Here is a 23,168-nt window from a genome sequence, read left to right on the forward strand (position 1 = left end):
TTGAATGACAATATATGTAGTGATGCATAAGAATTTAAATTTTACACGTATCCTAAATTTGGGTACCCAAGTAAATTTCAATTTGCCCCTTTATTTGGGTCCTTACAATCTGGCTTAATTTTACCAAAGGCCCATAAATCAGGGGAAAATCTTTACCAGCTAAAACTCACTAACAAAGCATTTCCCAACCTACATTTTTATGAACTTTCATCTAATTTTCCCAGTAAAACATGTCCTAAATGTTTGCTACATTCTTCATGAATCACCTAGCACATCATTATTATTCCATATATACACTGAGTTAGTGAAGAATTAATATTGTAAAAATTCTATATTTTCTTGAAAAAAGACTGCTTCTTACAAAGAATAATTATTTAATTCAGTTAAGTTCAATAAATAAAGTATTATATGAATTCAATTTTTACTTTCTGATTAAACTGTTTTTCACCAAGTAAAATTATTCAATCTATTATTATTATTATTATTTTAATGAATTATAAAACAAGAACTACTGAATACACATTTTTTGAACAACTACTTTTTATTTCCAATCAAGTTTGTTGAATACACAAATTATATAAAATGACCATTTCAATACCAAAAATATTTCATTTTAATTTAAAATGTAAATTTATTTAGAAACTTAATTCTTTGCAGACGAGCTAGCACGATCAGTAACTATATGAGTATTTACTGTATAGAAAAAACTGGTATCAGTTACTGATGCCAGTTACATTGCATACATAAAGTATATGCTCAGCTTGCGTAGATGGTTGTTGATTCAAAACTCACCAAATCCATAAAAAAATTCTGGGAAAAACATGGATAAAACAGGTGGCTAATACATAACAGTTAAGTAATGCAATCAACACCACTCTAAGCAATTTAACAACAAATTGTTCTCCAATTTTTACAACCTTGAACTCTTCCAAACATATGTAGGAATATTATTTCACCTAATTTCCCATTATATTATGTAACTAAATTTTATTTTCCATCCAAATGTACTTTGCAGGATTCATTTATACTGTTTCAGAAATCCTGTAAAATGATGAAGCAGAAAATGACAGTTAGCAAACCACTTCAAAATGAAGAAAAATATGCAAAAGAATTTTTTCAAAAAATAAATATTTATTATAAACAAAGATTTTATATTTTTAAATACATGTGTTGCAGTTTGATAATAAATGATCTAACAAAAGCACTTAAAAGTTTTCCTTATAAACAACATTAGAAAATTTCTGTTACTCATTTTGCACAAGGAGACTTTTCTAAACAAAAAATATTTTTGCAAGGTTCAGTTAAAACTTAAAAAACTGGAAAGATTATATACCCTCAGGAGGAAGGGGGTTTTGTAATGTCTTATGTTTCAACATTATATTAGTAATGGTAGTGAAAGACAAGGGGTAAAAAAATGTTTTTTTAAATTAGCCTAAGTTGAATAGGTGTATTAATAAACTAGAAGTCTTTGTAGTCACTGATAATAGAGAAAAACCTCAATTTTCTTATGAAAAAGACATTTTATGTTACAGACATAAAATCTTTTCCTTGTTACAGTTATACACAAAAAGTAATATAAATAAAAAAAGCTGGCAACACAGTGGTAGTACTTTCCAGTCACGCGGCTTTTTTCTGATGTACAGCTTGCATTTACAACTTTATTTATTTATAATTTTATTTAAATATAAAATTTTTGTTTATTTAATTCAATGATTTTAACTAAAGTGCGCATGCATACCGTATTTCATTCACGCAGGTGTGGCGGTACTAGCAGCCACTTTAAATATTATTCATTTATTTAATTTCACCACTCACCCATGACAATACAACAAAGCAGATGACCACAGCAGTGGTCTGGCCACTAAGTGGGATATGGGGTGTGAAAGGGGGAAGGGTGGCTGGGTTAAGACCTCACTTTGATGGGGAACAAATTTGTGGATCCAAAGGGTATGGTAATAGAAAAACTGCAATGAACCGCCTTCTACATCGTTTCAAAATTATTACTATTTTTTAAAGTGGGGGTGCAATTTAGCAAAAAACCTTTACCTAGATGTTTAAAAAAATATTTAAAAAAAAAAGCAATGGATATCACCTCTTGTACTGCCTTCTATAACCCTTCAAAATTAAAACCATTTTTAGGGGTGGAGGTGAAATTTAACAAAATTTTTTTACAGAAGTTGTTTATTAATATTCACAAAATTAAAAAAAATATATATAACCTTCATTATGCAAAATCTGGAGGCGATTTCATATTCCCTATCCCCTGACCTTTTGAATTGAAAATTTAACAGCATCAATGCCTCTTGGCTATAAAAATATTATAGCCAAGTGTGGTGAAAATCAGTCAGTAGTTCTGGAAGATATAAGGTGATTTAGAAGCCAACAAACATACACATGTACTCATATTTTGTCAGGGAAATTTTGATGCCATTTTTTCGGTTTTCTGGGGTTCTTAGGGGTCAATTCATCAAGATTTGGTGAAAATCAAATATGCTCAAATTTGACTGCATCATACTTTCCCTTCTACATAGCTATTGCTGCTTTATACTATATAGATGGAAAAGTAATATATATATATATATATTTCCAAACTCAAATATTAAAAATCTTACACATTTCACAGTGACAAATACAGAGAGCTAAGAATAAAGCTAGTGAAAGAGAAGAATTATTTCAATGTATTTTACTGTATTTTTAACTTCATTTAATCTGGTATTTTAGGATTTAAAATACTAGGTTTGAATTCACCTTAATTTTAAAGTTATGATAATTAAAAGAAACATGTACAAAATATGATGTAATTAATATGAAGATTCAATTAAACAAAGATAAAAGCACAAATGCTCGGTTAAAAAAGAAAAAAGAGCTTCATCTTCATGTTAAAGAAAGAGGCAGTCCTTGAATGATGATGTTAAATCCATATCTGAAAATGCTTATGACTGTACATTTTGATTTACAGATGGCATTACTTTTTCCAAAGTTAACAATATCTGTTGCCTGTTACAAAAAGGAATTTTAAATATAATTTTTGGAATACTTACCTTTGATAATTCAATAGAGTATATATAAATTTGAGATATAAGACAGAAGAAAGTAGAGTCCCAAGAATGTAATGCTTGTAAGCAGAATCATCGGTGGGAATATGCAAAGAATTACAAAAATACTATTATTTATTCTCATTCATGTTCAGATCAGAATATAAACATAAATATGGCCTTTACTTTTTTGAAACTACTCTAAGATGTTGATCTAGCAACTAAAGTAATAATTATGTACCAAGCCATTCTTTTTTATTCAACTTCCCAGACTGGTATGATTGAGAGGAAGAGCAGAAAAGAAAGCAACATTTATTTTACAGCACTAGGTAAATATAATACAATCAACAAAGAAACAAAACCAATATTTCAAGTAATCTGTATGGATATGTAAAAAACAGTTAACAATGACAAAGTTAATTGGTTGACTGGTAGATATGCTGGGTGTAACTTGAAAAGGGATCATTGCGGGAACACCGCCAATAGACCTATTGGTTGAGGAACGATGCTTGCGGTTTGAAGGCGTAAACAAAGAGAATGCAAGGGCGCAGATCATGGCCATCTGGCAGCAACGGTGGGAGGCGAGCCAGGTAGGACGGTGGACTATGCGTCTGATTCCGGACGTGAGTGCTTGGGTGGGACGTAAGCATGGTGAAGTTGGATATTGCCTCACTCAACTACTTTCGGGCCATGGGAACTTTGATAGCTATCTGCATCGCTTCAAGAGGAGGAGAACGGCGGGTTGCAGGTACTGTGCGACACCTGACACAGCCGAACACACCTGGTTCGACTGTGTCAGGTGGGAGAGCGAGAGACGTCAGATTCCGGTGGCCTTAACACCAGATAACGTCGTCAGACACATGCTCCAGAGGGAGAATAGATGGAGGGAGGTAGAGAGAGTGGCTCGTCTCGTTCTAACAGCGAAGAGGCAGGAGGAACCCCCTTGACGTGCACACGGCCCTCGATGTCAAAAGAGGCGTCGAAATGTGTTTTGTTTTTTTGTAGTTGTTAATGTACTTTGCTAGGTTAGGAATTTATGATTATATTATGTGTCTGCTCATGTTGTTGTTGGATTATGCTGCCGGATATACCGATGGACATGGAGGGGGGATATTGTGTGCGGTGCTCTACCGCTGACGGCGAAGGAGGCATGGCGCAACAAGTAAGGGGTCATGGGAATGCTTGGGGAATCGAGGACAGGTACAAGTCCATCTTGATGCGTGTAGGGGCCAGGGAGGCAGCCTCTATGCCTAGGGTGTTCAGGCCTACTCATGCGCAAGAGTGGGTGGGTCGGAGTTTCCCGATGATGGCATGGGGGACCCTCGAGGTGTGCATGGGGGGACGCGTAATTGTGAAGGGCAAACGACGAAATGTGTGTCTTGATCAGAATGGAAGGGTCTCCTGTGGAGAAAAATTCTGATCACTGGAAGAGGTGATTAGTATGTTTTCAAGGAGGCACGAGAAACCCTGATGGGATGTCCGAGTTCGGACGAGCTAGGGAGGGCAGACTGCGCTGCCATGAAACCCTGAGACGACTGTGTTAAGCTTTTTAGCGTGGGCTGGTCGTCTTGGGGGAGTTTAAAAAAAAGAAAAAAAAAACTTGAAAAAGGATATCCTTTAAAAATTAATTCTTACTATTACTATAACTTATATAACTAAATAACTTATTATATTTCAAAGAGAACTTAAAAAAGACAGAGTTGCTGAAAGTCCATTAGTCATTGGTATATGTTGTCCAACAGCCTCTCCTTCCATTATCTACTAAACATTATTATAAGTTTTGAAACAAAAATTGAGCTGTCTGTTGTAATAGTGAAGTTAAAGAAAACTATGAATTTTTTTTAATGGTTTTAACAACAATCTGTGGGCTTTCTTCTAAGTTTAATGTAAAATGCATTAAAACATTTTTTTTGTGATTTTTCTGTTATAATTAAGAATGACTGTTTCTTTTTTATTAACTATTACTAAACTTAACTGTTTAAATTATTTTATTATTTCTTATTAATTTTTAATTATAATTTAACAAAAGTATAATTAAAACTTTAATAAATAATTACTTCAAAAATCACAAAATTAATTAAGTTCACTTTAAATGTTCTTTATGCTATCATTAAGAAATTTACTAAGTTCTTAGATGGTTATGAATTTTTTAAGTGTCTTAACAGAAGACAAAAACCAGATCTAATATTATGAAAACTATATACATTATAAAAGACAATTATGAAAATTGCAATTCAACCAAGAACATAATTAAATTAGACATGATTCTACACAGGTTCTTAAGAATCAAATGAAAATCTGTTACCTGTTATTAATTTCAGTTTAAGTACTTTATTCCTAATCTCTCAAAATAATATCTGATGTACTCAAACTAGGTTTACTTTGAATTCTCTATATAATATATATAAAATCATTCACTATATTTCTATATATTTAAAAAATGTCTCACACACACACACAACCCTTTTTTGTCTATTTTTTATTGATTCTATAATTCTATCTTGATCCTTCTTTAGTAACATATGAGCCTTATGCATGGAATGAAGGAAGGTACGCAAGAGCAACTGTGATGTAAAATTTTTTCTGAAGAAATGATGTGCAAAAGCTACAGATAATAATGAAAAAAAAGAAAAAACTTCATAATTTAAAAACACAAAAAAGGGAAATGAAAATAAATTCTTCCGCCAATGAAAGATCTAGTTAATTGGGGATCTGATTAATTTTAGAATCATATCATCAAATTTTACTGACCAAACACTTAGAATAAAAGGCACACTACAAAAATGTAATGTAAAAGAAGGTTAATTTTGACAATAGCAATACATAATAAAATATATCTGCAATTAACAATAATGAAAGAATACTACATAATACATGATTAGAATTATTGAAAAAATACTTAAGAAATACTAAGGACGTTTTATAAAAAAAGATTTGCCATTTGAATTAAAAAATATTAACCAAAATTAGTGGATTTAATAATAAATTGTATTACTAAAGAGTTCTTCTTTGTCACCTACATTTCTAAAATTTTATATCCATATAATTTAACATAATATAAATATTAATATTTGTATGCCGTAAGAAAAATAAAAATAAAAAATTACCTATTATATATAAATGAAGTCTAAAAAAAAGAAATACTTCCTTTGCAAATATAATAACAGAATTGCAGAAAACAAGAAGCTTAATAATGAACCACATAAATTTTGATTTATAACTAAAAAAATTCCTAACTAATAAATTCATCAAAATAAAAACTAAATAAAAATTCATTTATCATTATATTTATATACAACAATAAAAATTAAGATTTTCTTAAAACAGATATGTTCATATATAATAAACATTTCAATTCAAAACTTATAAAAAATGTAGCAAAGATCTTCCAATATGACAGAACATTTATTGAAAAATAAACACTACTACAAACTATGAAGATAATTTAAATACAATGGAAATTTATAACAATAACAAAGTAATACATTAAAAAAAGTTTACAGTAATCAATTTAAAACCAAATTGATGACTAAAGAGCCAGAATTTATGATCTTGTGAACACTGTAAACGTACTATTTTATAACTTTGAAAATAAGTTGACATTTCTAATTAATGCGACTCAAAACAGTTCTTAATAATCGGACAGTACAGTTCATTCACACCAGTGAATAATATATTTTTATATGCATTTTAAGTAACACAGCTGATGATGCCTATTTTAAATGAGGTAAGCAAAAAGAGCTTACTTTATTATTCTACTTTGGTTATTATTATTATTACTCTAATTATATACAAAATCGGTTTAATAATGATTAAAAAGTTGTAATAATAATTTATGGTTGAAGAGAATTGCCAAAAAATATTGATTTTATACAAATTTGTTAATTTTATTGAATATTCATAAATAAAATTGTCTAGCAATTTTTCTTAAAAAATAACTTTCAAAATTAGTATTTGGAAGCCACTAGATAATGCCATACTAACATAAAATCACTATCAGTGTTAATAATTTGGACACGATTAATTACAAACAGTAGCCTGAATCTGAATGGATGCCCTTTGATTTTAAAGTATTCTACCATCAAATCATACATGGTTTCCTAACTCCTTTTCTCAAGAATTATTTTTTATCTTCTTTTAAGTGTATTTAAATAAGTGGATGGAGTTACGCAGTAAACATTGAACTAATAAAAATGTGAATTTTAACTCAGCTCAATCGTTTAAAATGAATGAGATTTTTATATTATCCAGAAAATATCTGAACCATTAAATTACAATGTTAACTGTACATCCTAAACAAATCTGTTACATCCTACATAGATTTTACACACTAATTGAAAGTTAAAAGTTTCATATCTCCTGCTGTTCAACTACGACTGACAGCATAAAAAAAACTGTAAACTTGTTGTTACAGAAGAAAATGTCAAATATATTTTAAAAATGTATAACATTTATAAAAAACACAAAAGTCGTTCAGCACATGTTATGAAGATTAATAAAATAACATTCAAGTGAGAATATGACAAATGGTGATGGAACGCACAGGTCTTAAATATGAAATAAAATATAATGCAAGATTAAATCATGGCCAAGAGCATATAAACTTAATTTTCACAAAAATGTTTAAGCCATTAAGATGTATAAATTTAGGTGTCCATTATCACGTTTTGTTAATCTTTATCTTAATGACATGATCCGCTCGTGGAATGAAAAAGAGCTTCAAAATAATATCCAAATACACACTCATATTTATATACAAATATGTACATATGTATTTATTTATGCTTGTGCATGTGTGTATATGCTTGCATGTGTTCATCACATATTCAAAAAATTAAAACACTAAATTAAATACATTTAATCAATACATTTTATTATTTTTACTGTTTTGCATAAGAGGTCCGACATATCTTTAAGAAGGGTGAGACAACTATCATGTGATTTCATTGCTCTGTGCAAGTTATAAGATACTCTAAAATAAAAGCTTCAAGAGTGACTGCAATAGTCGAGGTAAAATTGATGCAAGTGGCTTCTGTAGAGGTAGGTCATGCACGGATAATGCTTTTCCCTCCAACAAATTATTGAAAAAAGAAGAGAATGTAAGTTTGAAACGTATATTGTATTTGTTGATCTGTTTAAAGCTTTTGGTTGAGTTAATAGAGAAATGTCGCGGGAAATGTGGACTTGTAACGGGCTTTCTTTTTACATGGTAAAAGTAATCGGTAGTATGTATTACAGGACATGTATTCAGATAGCCAATTAGAAAGAAGTAAGATGTATAGATTTAGGTGTCCGACAGGGTGTCCATTATCACCTGTTTTGTTAAATCTTTATCTTAATGACATGATCCACTCGTGGAAGGAACAAGCTTCAAAAGGGATTTTAATTAGCGACATATATGTTTATTGTTTATTATTTGCAGATGATATGGCTACCTTAGCTGAGAGCAAGGATGAGTTACAGTACAATATTTTACAACTTTGTAAAGTTGCAGAACAGTATAATGCCAAGTCTCAGCTTCTAAAACCAAGGTTTTTGGTTTATATGGAAGGGAGCCTCCTGTAAGATCAATAATTGTAGTCAACAATGCATTTCTTTGACTATTTCGGCTGCTACATATCCTACATCCTACAATAGCAATGTCGTTAAAATGAAGATCAACAGGTTTAGACCAATGTGTGGCTCTATTAGGAAGAACCTCAAGAATAGGATGAGTGTCCAAAGCCAATTAAAACTGTATAAAGTCATGGTAGTCCCAACACTTCTGTATGGCAGTGAAGTATGAATCCATAAAAGTAAGGATGAGAGTAGGATACAGGCTATGGAAATGTCCTTTTTGAGGAGTTTGAGGGATGTAACAAGCATGGATAGTATGACGAATTAATGAGAACATTCGTAGAGTTTTGCATATAAAAAAATAAAATACTTAGAAATTCTTTTATCATGCACTTGCTCCAATGCTGCTTCCACTTACTTTTATAATAGCGTATTTCATTGTTAACATTATAAATCCCATCTGTTGGCAGACATGATAAGGCAGACCTACAAAATGTTGGAAAAAAGCTGAAACAGGTCACTCACCAACCTGTGATGAAATGATGATATATGAGGTGTTTAAAACAACAATTTAAACTTTCATAACATATAAAAATTTTTATACTGATAAAACTTCTTTAGAAAGAAGATTCAAAATATAAAATATATGGATTAACATATATTTTACATAGTAAAATATATGGATTAACTTCCATTATTACACTGTATCTTCTTCTCTTTCTTATAAATAATGCACTTTATGAATGAAAAAAAAAAAAGGTTTTATTAAAAACAAACAAATATTTTAATTAAGTATAATAAGGTAGAAATCTTTGACATCTTTCAGTAAAATTCGGATTTGAGCTTCCAAATTGTCTGGTTGGATATTCTTTAATAATTTGATAATTCTTACTTAAGAACTAAATAAATCGAAATCAACCTTCAATATTTCTTTTTACATAGTAAAAGTAATTCACAGTATGTACTACAGGGCATGTATTTAGATAGCCAATGGGAAAGAAATAAAATATATAGATTTAGGTGTTCGAGAAGAGTGTCCATTATCAATTCTGAATAACATTCAGAATTTTAGTTTGAGGATTTATGTTCACCTTAAGGTGATAACTTATACAGTCAATCATGAAAAGTCTTTAGAAGAAAAATTCCACCATTTGCAACAAATCCCACCAAAGATTGTAGAAAAGACAGCATTCAGATTTGGTTGATTGTCATTCAGAAGATTATGATGGATTGGAGTGTCTGAAAACCAAACAGCCTTTACACATGTAAAAATTTAGAAAAATTAAATCCAAACAAATATCATTCATCTCCACATACAACATAAACTTTCTTGGTCAAACTGTATAATTATAAATCATTAGACAACATGGACAAACACAAAATTTTATGGCCCTTCTTGACCAAAGAATCTTGAGGATACCAATTTTATAAAGGAAACCCAGGAAAGTGAGCCATGAAAAACTGCCCACAATCTGGAAAGGGTTTCCTAATAAACTTCAGAATTATTGACACCATTACTGGTATTAATTTGAATCTCAATCCCCAGACTCGCTACCCTAACTTTCAAATTAGTAAATAAAACCTACAATCTATAATGCACATGCTCCCACCAACCATAAAAATAACATCCTAAAGGACAGAGAAAAAATTCAAACATTCTGGGATCTCTTGGATCAAACATTAACAAAACAAAATTATCCACGGAAAAATTAACTTTACAGATTAAAAACCTGAAAACATACAGACTTCAGAAGAGACAAATGCCAGCCGGATCACATCTGCATGGATAAATTTCATCATGAAATCCACAATGTCCAAGTAGTCAGGGAATTGACTCAGGATCAGACTAATACATTGTAAAAATGAAAGTAAAATTAACCTCAGTAAAAAAGAAAAAACTTCCAAATAAAAACAGAAGAAAATTTGACCCAACTACACTAATTAAAAGTGTTACTACAGGGGACACAGGAAAAGGATTCATCAACACTGAAACTCTAAAAGAATTGATCACAAATTAAAATTATAACAGAAAAGTTGGATAAACCATAAAACCCGAATGTGAGAAGAGCCCAATTTACAGCTAATAAAACAAAGTTACCCATAAAAACATCAGACGAACAAAACAAAAACATCTTAAAAACATCCTTCCCGAGTGTCAAAAAAATTTCAATAAAAGCAATTACAAGATTACTTCTAAACTTTCGGCAGATATAAAATAATATGAACCCTCCCATTAATACAAAGATATATTCAGTTAAGTAACCCATAATAACCAAGAAAATACAGAGTTCCTGGCACAAGCCTTCAACAAACATTTAAACTATGATGACCCACTGGAAATTTTTCAAGTAAACACTGACACACTTATCTCAACATCCCCAGAGCTAATACAACCTCCAACCATCAACGATTCAACACTCACAATTAATGAACATAAAAATTACAAAGCTTGCAGCAATGATCTAGTCTTGGAAAATGCAGGAAAATCAGCAACATAAATCTCCATCAACACCTAGTCAAAATGTGGATCAGAGAAAATTCCTGAACACTTTTATCGCAAGAATAATCCATCCATTATTCAAAAAAGGGGAAAAATTAACCCAGATAATTACAGAGTAATAACTCTTCTACACTGCACATACAAAATTTTCTCTCATAATTTACCACGGGATTAAGAACTCTGGAACCACAGCTTGTATAATACCAAGGTGAAATTTGCCCCTCATGAAGTTGCCCAGGCAAATTCTCAGCCGAAACTAATCATGGAATATTACAGGTTCAGAAATGAACAACTCTTTATCTCATTCATAGACTTCAAAAAAGCTTATGACAGCATCCATAGACCCACACTTTTAAAAATCCTCAGAATATACAACCTTCATTCCAAATTAATAGAAATAATTGAACTAACTTTAACCAACACTAATTCCAAACTAAAATTCAGAGGGAAATTTTGAAAGCATTCACAATGAAAATCGGCCTCAGACAGGGCGACGGATTATCCCCACTCCTTTTCAATGTGGCCCTCAATTACATCATGAAAATTTGGCAAAAAGAAAACCCTTCTAAAATCAAAATGGGAGCAAAATCCCCAATTAGAACAAACTGCCTGGGGTTTACAGATTATTTGGCTCTCTCAGCCATGGAAACAGAAGTTCTTGCCCAGGTTCATAGCCTCCAAAAAAGTCGCCCTACAAGTAGGATTACAAGTACCCCTCAAGAAAACTGTAATTATGCTATGAAACCCCTATGTTATAAATAGGGATTAATGATAAATAGGGTCCTCCATTAACTTAATTCCTCAATTTAAATATCTTGGAGAATTCATCACTTACAACCTAAGTAAGAAAGCAACATACAGAATCAACAAAATGAAAAGGGCCCAATTTCTAACATGGTCAACCCATCAACATAAGATAACATTCACCCTGGAGAAGACCACGATGATACTCCTCAAAGGCCGTTTGGCAGTGAGTCGGTGAGTTCCTATTACTATGACAGGCCAGTGTATAAAGTATGTTCAGGTTCAAAAGTACCTTGGGGTGTTTCTAGATGAGACTTCTCAAATGTAGTTTAAGAAGCACCTTCAATACGTCGCAGAAAAGGGTTACTTTGGTGTTCAATGTGTGGTCGATCCTGATTGGGGTCTTAACTTTGATCAGAAAGTGCGGACTTACATTCTACGGGCCACATACAGCGAATGAACACAACAGATTCACCAAGAAGATCTTTGATGATGTGAACGGCTAGATCAGGAAAAAACCAATTGACACCGCGAAGTAGGACAGGACCTAAGACAAGTAGTGATAAACAAGGAAAGGATAGATGAAAGAGTTAAAGTTAGAAACAAAATTATGAACATGAGATTTCGAGTAAAAGAAAAAAGAAAACAGGAACAAAGTTAATGAGAAACAGTCAAAGAATAAAGAGATTTTTGGAAGAGAAAAAGAAGGAAAAAATAACTTAGGATCACATAATCATTTAAAAATCAAGTTCAAACACTGTCCTTAAAGGCAAAAATGAATACTAATAAAGTAAGTAAAATTATTTAAAATATGGATATTTCAATTTTCTAACCCATTAATTAACAAACAAAAATAATTTATAGTAGTCTGATTGCATTTCTAATCATGCTCAACGTAATCCTTAAATTTTTAAAAACATTAACTTGTATAAAATGTTCACAAGTTATTACTACAATCATATTAATTTATCTGATATAATGCCATGACTAATAAACACAAATTAAAAATAACATTCTTAATCTTCTCCTGAGTAGTATGTGCATCTTTCTCCACAAGTGGTATCTAGATGTAAGCACTTAATCTTTTTGCTCAAAAGTGGTATCCATACTGATATAAAACCATCTAATTCTATTACATATGTGGCTTTCAGACGTCAATAAAATCTCATTTCTAATTAATGTTTAAACTTATCTTTAAATTTATAATTATCAGTTCAAAAATGTTTTTAAATACTTTATATCAAAATACGATTACAACAGATTTCCAAAACAGAACAGAACACAGGTAGAACATTATCTTCCATATGAATATTTACTAAAAAAAAAGTGTGCTATTATTAATGAGGCTCTAAAATAAAACACAAATATAATTGAACCATTAGAAAAAAAGATTAGTTCAAAAAAAATTACAAAAGCTGTGGAAGGCTCATCTTGAAAAACCTTTTTTGTTCGGTGTACTAACAAAGTCGTGCTGAATATAAAACGTTGGTAATAAAAAAGTACTTCATACAAATCAGGCAAATGTTTTTCTGACTTGAAATCACTACAAGAAAAACTTATTCTCTCAGAAATATTAATCAAAATTTCCATAACAAAAATTGTTATCAGAGATGAAATTGGAAAAATCAAGAATTTAAGAAACACAAATTAAAAAAGTCAATTTCTCAATTATAAAACAAAATCAATATAATTACACACACTCACTATCATTTAATTAATATTAAATAGATTAATTACTATTTGTAGCAATAACTGCTAATATTACTACGGACAAGTTATTCTGCATGTTGTACTAGATTTAAATTCACTTAAATAGAAATAACATGCTTCTGGAACACAAATAGTTGAACTTCTAATAATATTTTTACAATAAAATGTAATAAAATTTTCAGTTTATAACTACCTGAATTAAATCAAAATTATTAACATCTTAAAAAATCGGTAACCCAAAAATGATCCATCAAAGATTTTCTTTGTGTATGGTGAATCAAATGCAACCCCCAGAAAGAAAGCCACTCTACTACAGACAAATTAAAACTATTTTGTTAGTAAAACGCAAAATAATAAAATCATAATAAAACTTTCAATAAAAAAAACCAATTAATTGTAATTTTTTAAAAGAACGGTAGTCTGATTCGATTCAAGTTTCACCAAATCTCACTAATATCTAAATTTTGTTGATTTTCAATCATTCACAGAATGAATAACGCTATTAAGCAACAAAAATTTATTTACACTGTTAAATTATTAATCAATTTGCATGTTTCTCAAATTTTAATTTACTTTTAATTTTCAGAAAAATTCATGTATTTTTAAAACTGAATCATTACTGCAACGTTCATAATGTAAAAATAAACTACATTTATTGTTAACATTAATTAAAACCACACTATATATAAACAAGAAAATGCATGAATATAAAAGCTAGTAAAGTTGTTTACCCACAAAAACACAAACAATTATTATTACTGAACCATCATGACTTAACTCATAACTTAGAAAATACTAAACAAGACATATATGCCAGTAAGCATCTTTTCCGTACTGTACCAAACATACAATATTTAATTCTCAGCTTAACCACCAGTGAGTTAAGACAGGAATCGTAGCAACATTTAAAAAATTGATGAAATTTATTTCCAGACCAAAAAAAATTCAGGTACCTTAATTTGTAATCTTAAAAATAATTATTTCTTAATACCAATAACATAATTATTTAAATCATTACTGATAAACTAGTAATTAAATCGGCAAGATTTAAAATTTATAATAAAATTGTAAGAATAGTTTTGTAACAAACAAGCTATTCATAACAACTATATTGTAAATGCTCACCAAATGATCAGAGGTAGCAGGTGGGTAAAACTACAGAATTATAAAAGAAATCTGTAGTTTTAAATTTCTAGAAATGTGCTTTGAGGTTTCAGAAAACTAAACATAAAATGTATTCTAATATGTATTATTAAAATTATATATCTAGTATACACTAATATTAATATACATTTTGGTTATTTGCTTTATTAGGTTTAGATACTTAAAGGAAGATAGAACACACTTTTAGATAGATATATTACCAATTCAATGTATACAAGCTTAAACCAAATATAAATAAATATTAAGTACAAAAGTAAACTTATAACTTTTGTTACAGGGGGTAAACTTAATAGGAAAAATGTTCAGAACTGGTAAAGAATAGGAAATATTCCACTAACATGGTAAGTAATTATATATATGAGTGATGTAGGAAAAACAATCTCACTTTTCGATGAAATTTAGTTACCATATCTGTTTAAATGTATATTTCAAGCTCTTTTGAAATAGTGTGTTTTAATAAAAATCGACAATATCCTGTTGACAAAAGCAACAATCTCATTTAGATTGGGTGAATCAAAACAAATGATCTATATTAGTTTAGTATTGCAGAATATGTTTGCCTTAAGAACGTATTAGCCATATCATGGTAATTTGATAGTAAACATCAAAGGTTTATTTTTTAATAACAATGGAAGTTTCTCCAAAAGTAATAACACCTACTACAGCAAGAAAAAGAATCCAACATCCACAAAAATGGAAAAGAAATCTGATGAAGCAGAAGAAGTAAGTACCAATTACACTAATTTTATTAATGTATAAACATTATGTTAATTGAATATAGCCAGAAAATTGTAGGTGTAATGGTTATGAAAACAAATTATTTTATGATGTATACCTCATATCCTTTCTTATAACGATACAAGTTATTTGGTCTCCGGTTGAAAATTTTAATCTGAAAATTATTTGTATGATTAAAAATTCAACTAATCATACAGGTTAAATTTTGTGGATCGCCTTCTTTTTGCAAAAAAAAAATTAAATAACAATAATTTGTCAAAGAAAAGATTAGAAAAAAAAAATTACTTTTGTAATTTTTTAAGTTACATATTTTAAATACTTTTGTTAGTTATTCTTTACAATGTTATTCATCATATTAAAGACCGTTGTACTTTTTCTGTTACAGACCCAATGCAAGAACACTGCCAATATTTCCTACATGTAATCATAGCACAGATGCCTTTCAATGCACGACTCTTTGTGAAGATCGTGTTCGGAAATTTCTTGATGAACTCTATTCTTCTAAAGCTAAGGTATACCAAGTCAGTTTCATTCTTAAATTCCGTTCAAGTGTTCTGTAAAAAGGCGAAGGCCTAAGAATTCAGTCCCAAGGTAAGCAGTTTACAAGTAAAGCTTTCATTCAGATAGCTAAAAAGCAAATGATACCGGTATGTCAAAAAAACATTTTAAAATGTGCTAGGAATTACTGGCAGCAGACTCAAAATTGTTGTAAATAATTTTTTAAGAATGGAAAGAAGTCCTAAAGAGAACAGAGACGGAGACAAAAAAGTTTAAAAAAAACCAGCAAAAGAAAATATTGTTCAGTTTTATCTTTCTTTAAAATGTGTAGAATCTCATTATTACAGGGGTACAGGTGTTCGGCAGTATTCGCCTTCAGAAATTAATATTACATAAAAATTTAATTAAGGACTTGGTTCTCCAAGAACTGATGTTTGTTCCAAGTGTTTAGAGATAAAAGAAAATATTCTAAGTGCCCTGAAGAAAAGGTGGTTCTTATTAAATAAAAGAGTTCACAAATTCAGAACAAAGGCATTTTACGGCTTGTTAAAAGAAAACAGTGACCATTTAATTATTTAGTTTTGATTGTCAAAAAAATCAGGTACTGCCTAAGGTACCTGATCGGTTGGCATATTATGTAAACAGCTGTATATGCACGACTTCACAGTTGTAAGGAGGCATCCTAAAACTGAGTTAAATCAAAACAATATTTTTACTTATTACTGGACAGAGGATGAATTCCGATTCAACAGACAAGTCAACCATTACGCTAATGACTGATGGCTGTGCTGGCCAAAACAAAAATAACATACTTAATGCAATGAGCATGCGTTGGTTATCAGTTGCACCAAATCATATAAAAAAGTACAATTGATTTTTCCTTTGGTCAGTCATTCTTATTTACAAACTGACTGGGTCTTTCAATTATGGTAAGGAAGGTAAAAATGAAAGACACCACTGTTGATTCGAATGACTGTGTTAAAATATTTTCATAAATGGCTACAGTATTCAAATTTGGGTGCGACTGTTCTATTTATGATTGGTGAAAGGAGGCACAAACCCATCTTAAAGTAACCAGTAATTGGCACTTCCAATTTTCCAGCTGCAAGAGACTAGAAAAATGGAAAAGATAACTGGGTGTAAGAGGACAGCAGTATTACAGAAGTGAATTTTTGCCATCAAAAATGTGTTTCAAAAAAATGAAGGAAACTTGAAATCATAAATCCAGATAAATCAATTCATATGAAAATGTTATTTTATGTAATTTAAAACTTATAGATGTATGAAAACTTTTAGCAAAACACTTTGGTAGTGAGTGAAGCACCATTAATTTTCTTTCTTATTATGATAAAAGTGATTTCTTCTGAACTTCCAAACATTGTTGCTGAAGAAAACATAGTAGCAAGTAACAGTGAGTACTCTACTCAACTCATAGAAGAGTCAGCAAATTTACAAGTTTAAAAAAATAAGGAGTTATCTTATTTTCTTATTAAATTATCTTAATAATTGTAATTTTCAATTTTAATTTAAGTTGTAATTTTTTGTTTGTAATATAATTCTTCACTATTATTAAATTTTTTGTTCATTAAGCGTAAAAATTTTAATGTTTGGAATTGAAATAATCTATTTTATTTAAAGAAAACATGAACTGTATTTTGTTTTTTGGATCAAGATTGACAATATCCATTTGTTTGAGGATCAAAGCTAACAATCTCCATGGAAAAACTTCAAATTATAAAACGCTCTTTCAAATTTGATTTAAAAAAAAATATTTCAACTGTGAAAAGTATATTTTTTACTATGTTTTAGTCAAATAAAATAATTTCTAGTTGTTAATATAAGAAGATGGGAGTTTTTTGCATTATAACAAAAAATTAAAGAAAGTGGAGATTGCTTATTTTGATCCTACACTACTCATATATATATATATAAATTACTGCAATTTGAAAAAAGTATACAAAAAACCAACTACTTGGAAGTGAGGTCAATAAAGAAAAACAAATGAAAGAAAACATATGGAAAAGATTAGAATCCTATGCTGTATACTGAGCCATTAAGAAAAATATTATTAAGGAAACTGACAAAAAAGGTTAAGAATCTGAGGGTATGAAGAAAACTGCAACGGTACAGGTACGTAATGAAGTAATTGAAAGTTAAGCTATAAACAAAGTGAGGTACATAGAGATCAAGGAAAGGCATGCCAGGGGTACTCCAAAAAAGAAGAAAACTGAATAAAAGATTAAGAAGAGAATTTTATAAGAGAAACTATAACAAAAGTAGTGAAAACTATAAAGAAAAAAGAGCAGTTCAGAGAAAGAAAAGTGTTAACTGCACTACGTGTAAGTAACTACAATAAAAGGTTACAGACAAATCAATCTTTTTTTCTATATTCATCACAGAGCATCAGTGCAAATAGCATTTTTAATAAAAATAACACTACTATTATAAAAAGTAAGATTTTTTGAGACCCTGCGGTTATTTAACAGCTAAGTTTTTATTTTAACAATTTTAATTTTAAATAAACATTAATTTACTTTTACTAGATGTTTTAATTTTAGCCCATTAAAGTAATTTATTTAAATTTTGTCTCGGCTAAGAGAATGTAGTCCCTAAATTCACATCCACAAACCACCACTGAACTGTTCATAATCATAGCTTTCCAATTATCAAGAAAAATAATTTAGTCATAAAGTTACAGACAGATATAGCTGTCTATGAATAGAAAAATTGTGTTTGATCGATTGTGCATGAAACTTGTAAAAGGATTTAGAAATTCAACAGGTGTAATCTAGCCATGTAAACAGTAATCATAGACCACAAATGTAATTGATAATGGGGGTAAGCTGTATTCTCATTAATAATATAAAATAGAGGTATTTCCCAGGATTTTAATTGAACAACAGACTCCAGATAAAACTCCTAATTTATAAACTCTTGACATGATTTTAGCTCTAGGAATAGCTGCTGATAAAAAATTGATCTTATATGGTCTTTGATGTTCTGGGTTTCAAAAAAAAAATAATAATTTGAAATATAATTTAAGACAAAAAAGATAAATCAAAATACATTTAACTGGGTTAAAAATTAATGTACTATTCATTTATCCTTTTCATATTACTCAAGAAAAATTTCTATACATAAAAATTCAGAATTAAATTATTCACAGAGTTTATGCCTAATAAGAACTTTAATAATAAGGCTGTTATTATTATTTTGTTAAGAAAAAGAAATTTTTTATTAAAATGTTGCTATTATGCCAAAATACAGTAATAGCAAAATAGATGCCCAAAGATGGGACTGTGATGCCAGAAAACTCTGTATTACTTGTTTTACTTAATAAATCATTTGATAACTGTAAAATTTGATATATAAAAGAAAATATAATTGTTTTGGAGTTACAGGCATAAATATACATGTACTTCGACGTGCTACCCTACTTCTGAGAGAAGATACAAGTCTTCGTTCAACATCATTCCAGACAGTAATAGAAATTAATATACATTATCCTAGAAATAATTTAATGTAAAATTTAAAGAAAGATTAATTTTAAATAATAAAGAATAATTTTACATTGTATTTTATTGCATTTAAATTTATTTGTTACACAATTATAATATTTTGTATTCAGATAAACAACCTCATTTTACTACATAGACATGACATAAGTACCGTTTGTAATTTTTTTAATATTTTAACCTTACCTTTACTGAACATAGGAAGTTCAACATTTTTTATTTTTATTAACAAAATTCTTCAAGTAATCCCAATGCAAAGTTTTTAAAAGTGTTTTGTCCCAGGCAATGTACTTAAAAGCAATCAAAAAAAAATAAAACATTTTTAATGTGAATTCCAGCTTGTTGAAGAACAAAAATATGACCTGTTGCTTTAAGACAAGGTTTTAAGTTTATTTAAACAACATATTAAAAAAGTACTGCAAAAGAAATCTGAAAAAAATAAATTGGACAAAATATTTATTATTAGTTAGTCCATTTTTAATAGTATTCAAAAAACTCTGTAAAAACATAAATTATTTCAAATAGGCCTATGAAACAATTATGCTTAAGTAAAAAAATTTTAAAAAAGTTTTAAACAATAGACCAAAGAATTCTTCAGTCTTTATTTTAAACATGCATATCACATCTTTCATATTCTAGACAGCTACACCCTCTTCTTTATCAGCTGTTGGATGACCAAAAATTATTTCCTTGTACCACTGTAATCGTTCATCAAACATTTTTATAAGAAGTCTGTTGACATCATTTTTCTTTTCACTAATGACAGCATGGTCAACAGTGAAATTTTCTAGCTGAATTTAATTAAAATTAATGTTTCCTTTTTTCCTTAATGAAATTTATGGTTTCTTATTTCTTTTGCAGGTTTGGAACACTTTTGTGATGAAATGTGTAATCAGCTGATTGAAAATGAAGTTATGCCATCGGTTAGTTGGAAAAATCACTCTATGAATGAAATCTGGTTATGAACAAAAAACGTACTGTTTGAAATTTAACTTTTCTACATTAATTACTATATGAAAAAGCATTATTTGATTCTCACTTTAATTTCAATAACAAAGCAATAATCTTAGTGTTAAAAAAAATTAGACAAAGTACAGTTTGATTGTTACCTCCTGAATTACTTGTTTTTAATTCACCATATATTTCTAAAAGTAGAAAAGAAAAATAATAAAAATTATTGTTTTTTTTTGTCTTTTTTACTTTTAAATTGGATTCATTTCTACGTTGAAATTTCTATTATAAAATGGCATTATTCTTTACCTGATGGTTTTCCAGCATGTAAATTATAGTTTTAATAGTAATAACTAAAAAAAAAAATAAGTATTTTATTAATATTTTTTTTGTTTAACCATTAACTGGTATCATACGTCTCACAGACTGCTGGCATTTTTTGTCTCCCTCCCCTTCCTCAAATATTGGATCAATGGTCGATCCACTTTACCTACCTTCCAGTTGTTATGCGTAGTACTTGCTGTGAAGATCATGTTTTTTTTGCCACATCAAGTGGTGAGTTATTGTATTTTGTTTTTTAGGCAGTCTCAAAAACATATGACACCAGTTCTGTTACTAACTTAATCGTTGCTGTAGTTGTTTTTTATTTTAATTTTACATTATTCATAGTGCTTTCAGTGGTTGATTTGTATAGTTTCTATGCTAATATATTTTTCTTTCAGTTCATTTTTTATACTGTTTATTTATTTTTATCGCTATATTTTATTTCTTTTTATTCATTTTAATAGTTCGTTTCTAGTTCTGTAAAATATTTCTTAATAATAAATTTTTTAACAATGACATTAACATATGTGAAATAAGCTGTAATGATGCCATTGATCTACAACTAGGTCCTTCGTGTCGCGATTTACAAGGTACCCGATTAAGTTTCGAAAAGGATTTAGAAGAAATGGTTTCAAATGTCCTAGAAGAATTTGATAGGGATGATGATAGCAAAGATGATTCAGATTATCTAAGCGAAAGTGATCACAATACAGAATCAGAACAAGAAGCACAAAAATAATGAAGTAATGAAGTGGATGTAGCAAATAGGGCTGAAAATGATACAAACCAAAAATTAGAGGGACAGGAAAAAATTGAGGAAGAAGCTGAAGGTAAAAATTTGACTGCACCAAGACGACATATCTATTCCTATTTCTACGGGAAAGAGAATTTTTTTGGTGGAGAAAGAACAACCACCTGTTAACCTATGAACAAGACTGCATATCATTATTTTGGAACTACCTGGATTGAAACCAAAGGCAAAATTATTAGGAGCAAAACCACATAGAAGACGTTTGGAATCTTCTTTTTACTCTGGAAATATTAGAGGAAATTCTTATGTGAACAAATAACAAAATTATTAAACTAAGAGAAAAGTACAAAAGAAAAACTTATCGTTCATTCAGGATCTAGATATGATTGAACAGAAAACTTTCATTGGTTTGCTACGCTATACTGCTACTTTCAAATTTAGTAACGAATCTATTGACTACTTGAGACAGATGGAACTGGATGAGATGTGTTTCGTTGCACAATTTTGTTTCTTTTGGTGTGTTTATGCTTTATCAATTCAATAGATTGAGGAGAAAAAACGATGATGCAGCAGCAATATCTGGAATTTTTAATAAATTTTTGGAGAATTCACAGGTTTGTTATAGACTGGGTCCCACAGTCTGCGTGAATGAATGTTACTACCCTTTCAGGGTCGATGGAAGGGTCGCACGTACATGCCACGAAAACCAGCAAAGTATGGTGTGAAAATTTTATTTATGGCAGAGGCCAGGAGCCATTATTTATATAACGCATATATTTACTCAGGGAAAAGCAGTGATGGAAAAACTCTTAACTTGTGAAGAGAAAAAATTCAGCATTCCAACACAATCTATACAATAGCTCATCAAATCAATTAAGGAAGACATCATGAAATGTCGCGGTGGACAATTGGTTTAGTTCAATCGAAACAGTAAACGAGCTCCTAAAGAGAGAGTTAAAATATGTTGGAATTTAAAAAAAAAATAAAAAGTAAATTCTTCCTCAGTTTTAGCCTAGTAAAATGCAAACATCATTTCTCTATGGTTATACTGAGAACATTACTCTTCTTTCATATGTACTGAAAAAGTTGAAAGCTGTTGTATTAGTGTCATCAATGCACCACTCGCCAAATGATGACCCTGACACTGATAAGCCTGAAATAATTTCATTTTACAGCTTAACCAAAGGAGGTGTTGATTGAATTGATCAAACGTGTGAAAACTACACAACCAGTCGAAGGACACAGAGGTAGACAATGGCAATCTCCTTCATGCTTGTCGACATGGGAAGTGGTGTAAATTCTTGCATTCTGCACCAGTCATTTACCCAATCAGATAAGATGACTCAACATGATTTTATGAAGACTTCGGCAAAGTCACTTACTTACCCGCAAGTGAAAAACTACTCGTGAAAAATCTTCCACACGAATTGATGTTCACAATCAAAAGGATCCTTAAAATTTTGAACGGATCAGAAAATTCAGAAGAAATACCCAATTTGTTTGAAAAACTGAAGATATGTGCATTTTGCCCTACAAAACAACAAGAAAACCAAATATCCATGTCAGAAATGAACTGCTCCAATTTGTCAGGAAAGTTCTAATAAAAATTTGTGTCACGTGTTATGAAGTAGTGAAATTTATATTTTTTAATCGCTATATTTATGTACTCTTTAAGGCTTTTT

At 29.8% G+C, this 23,168-nt stretch overlaps 1 protein-coding gene across 1 annotated transcript in view; it reads right to left on the reverse strand.

Annotated features, from left to right (window-relative positions):
• Positions 1–596: 596 nt before the first annotated feature.
• LOC142333800 (uncharacterized) overlaps positions 597–23,168 on the reverse strand; it is a 94,408-nt gene continuing 71,836 nt past the window's right edge. The window contains exons 7-9 of the transcript XR_012758699.1: positions 22,873–23,016; positions 19,647–19,889; positions 597–1,041 (exon numbers count right to left, since the gene is read on the reverse strand). The gene's annotated coding sequence lies outside the window, so the exon portion shown is untranslated. The remainder of the gene's footprint in view (positions 1,042–19,646; positions 19,890–22,872; positions 23,017–23,168) is intronic.

The sequence above is a fragment of the Lycorma delicatula genome, chromosome 13, assembly GCF_047948215.1.
Source record: "Lycorma delicatula isolate Av1 chromosome 13, ASM4794821v1, whole genome shotgun sequence".
NCBI lineage: Eukaryota > Metazoa > Arthropoda > Insecta > Hemiptera > Fulgoridae > Lycorma > Lycorma delicatula.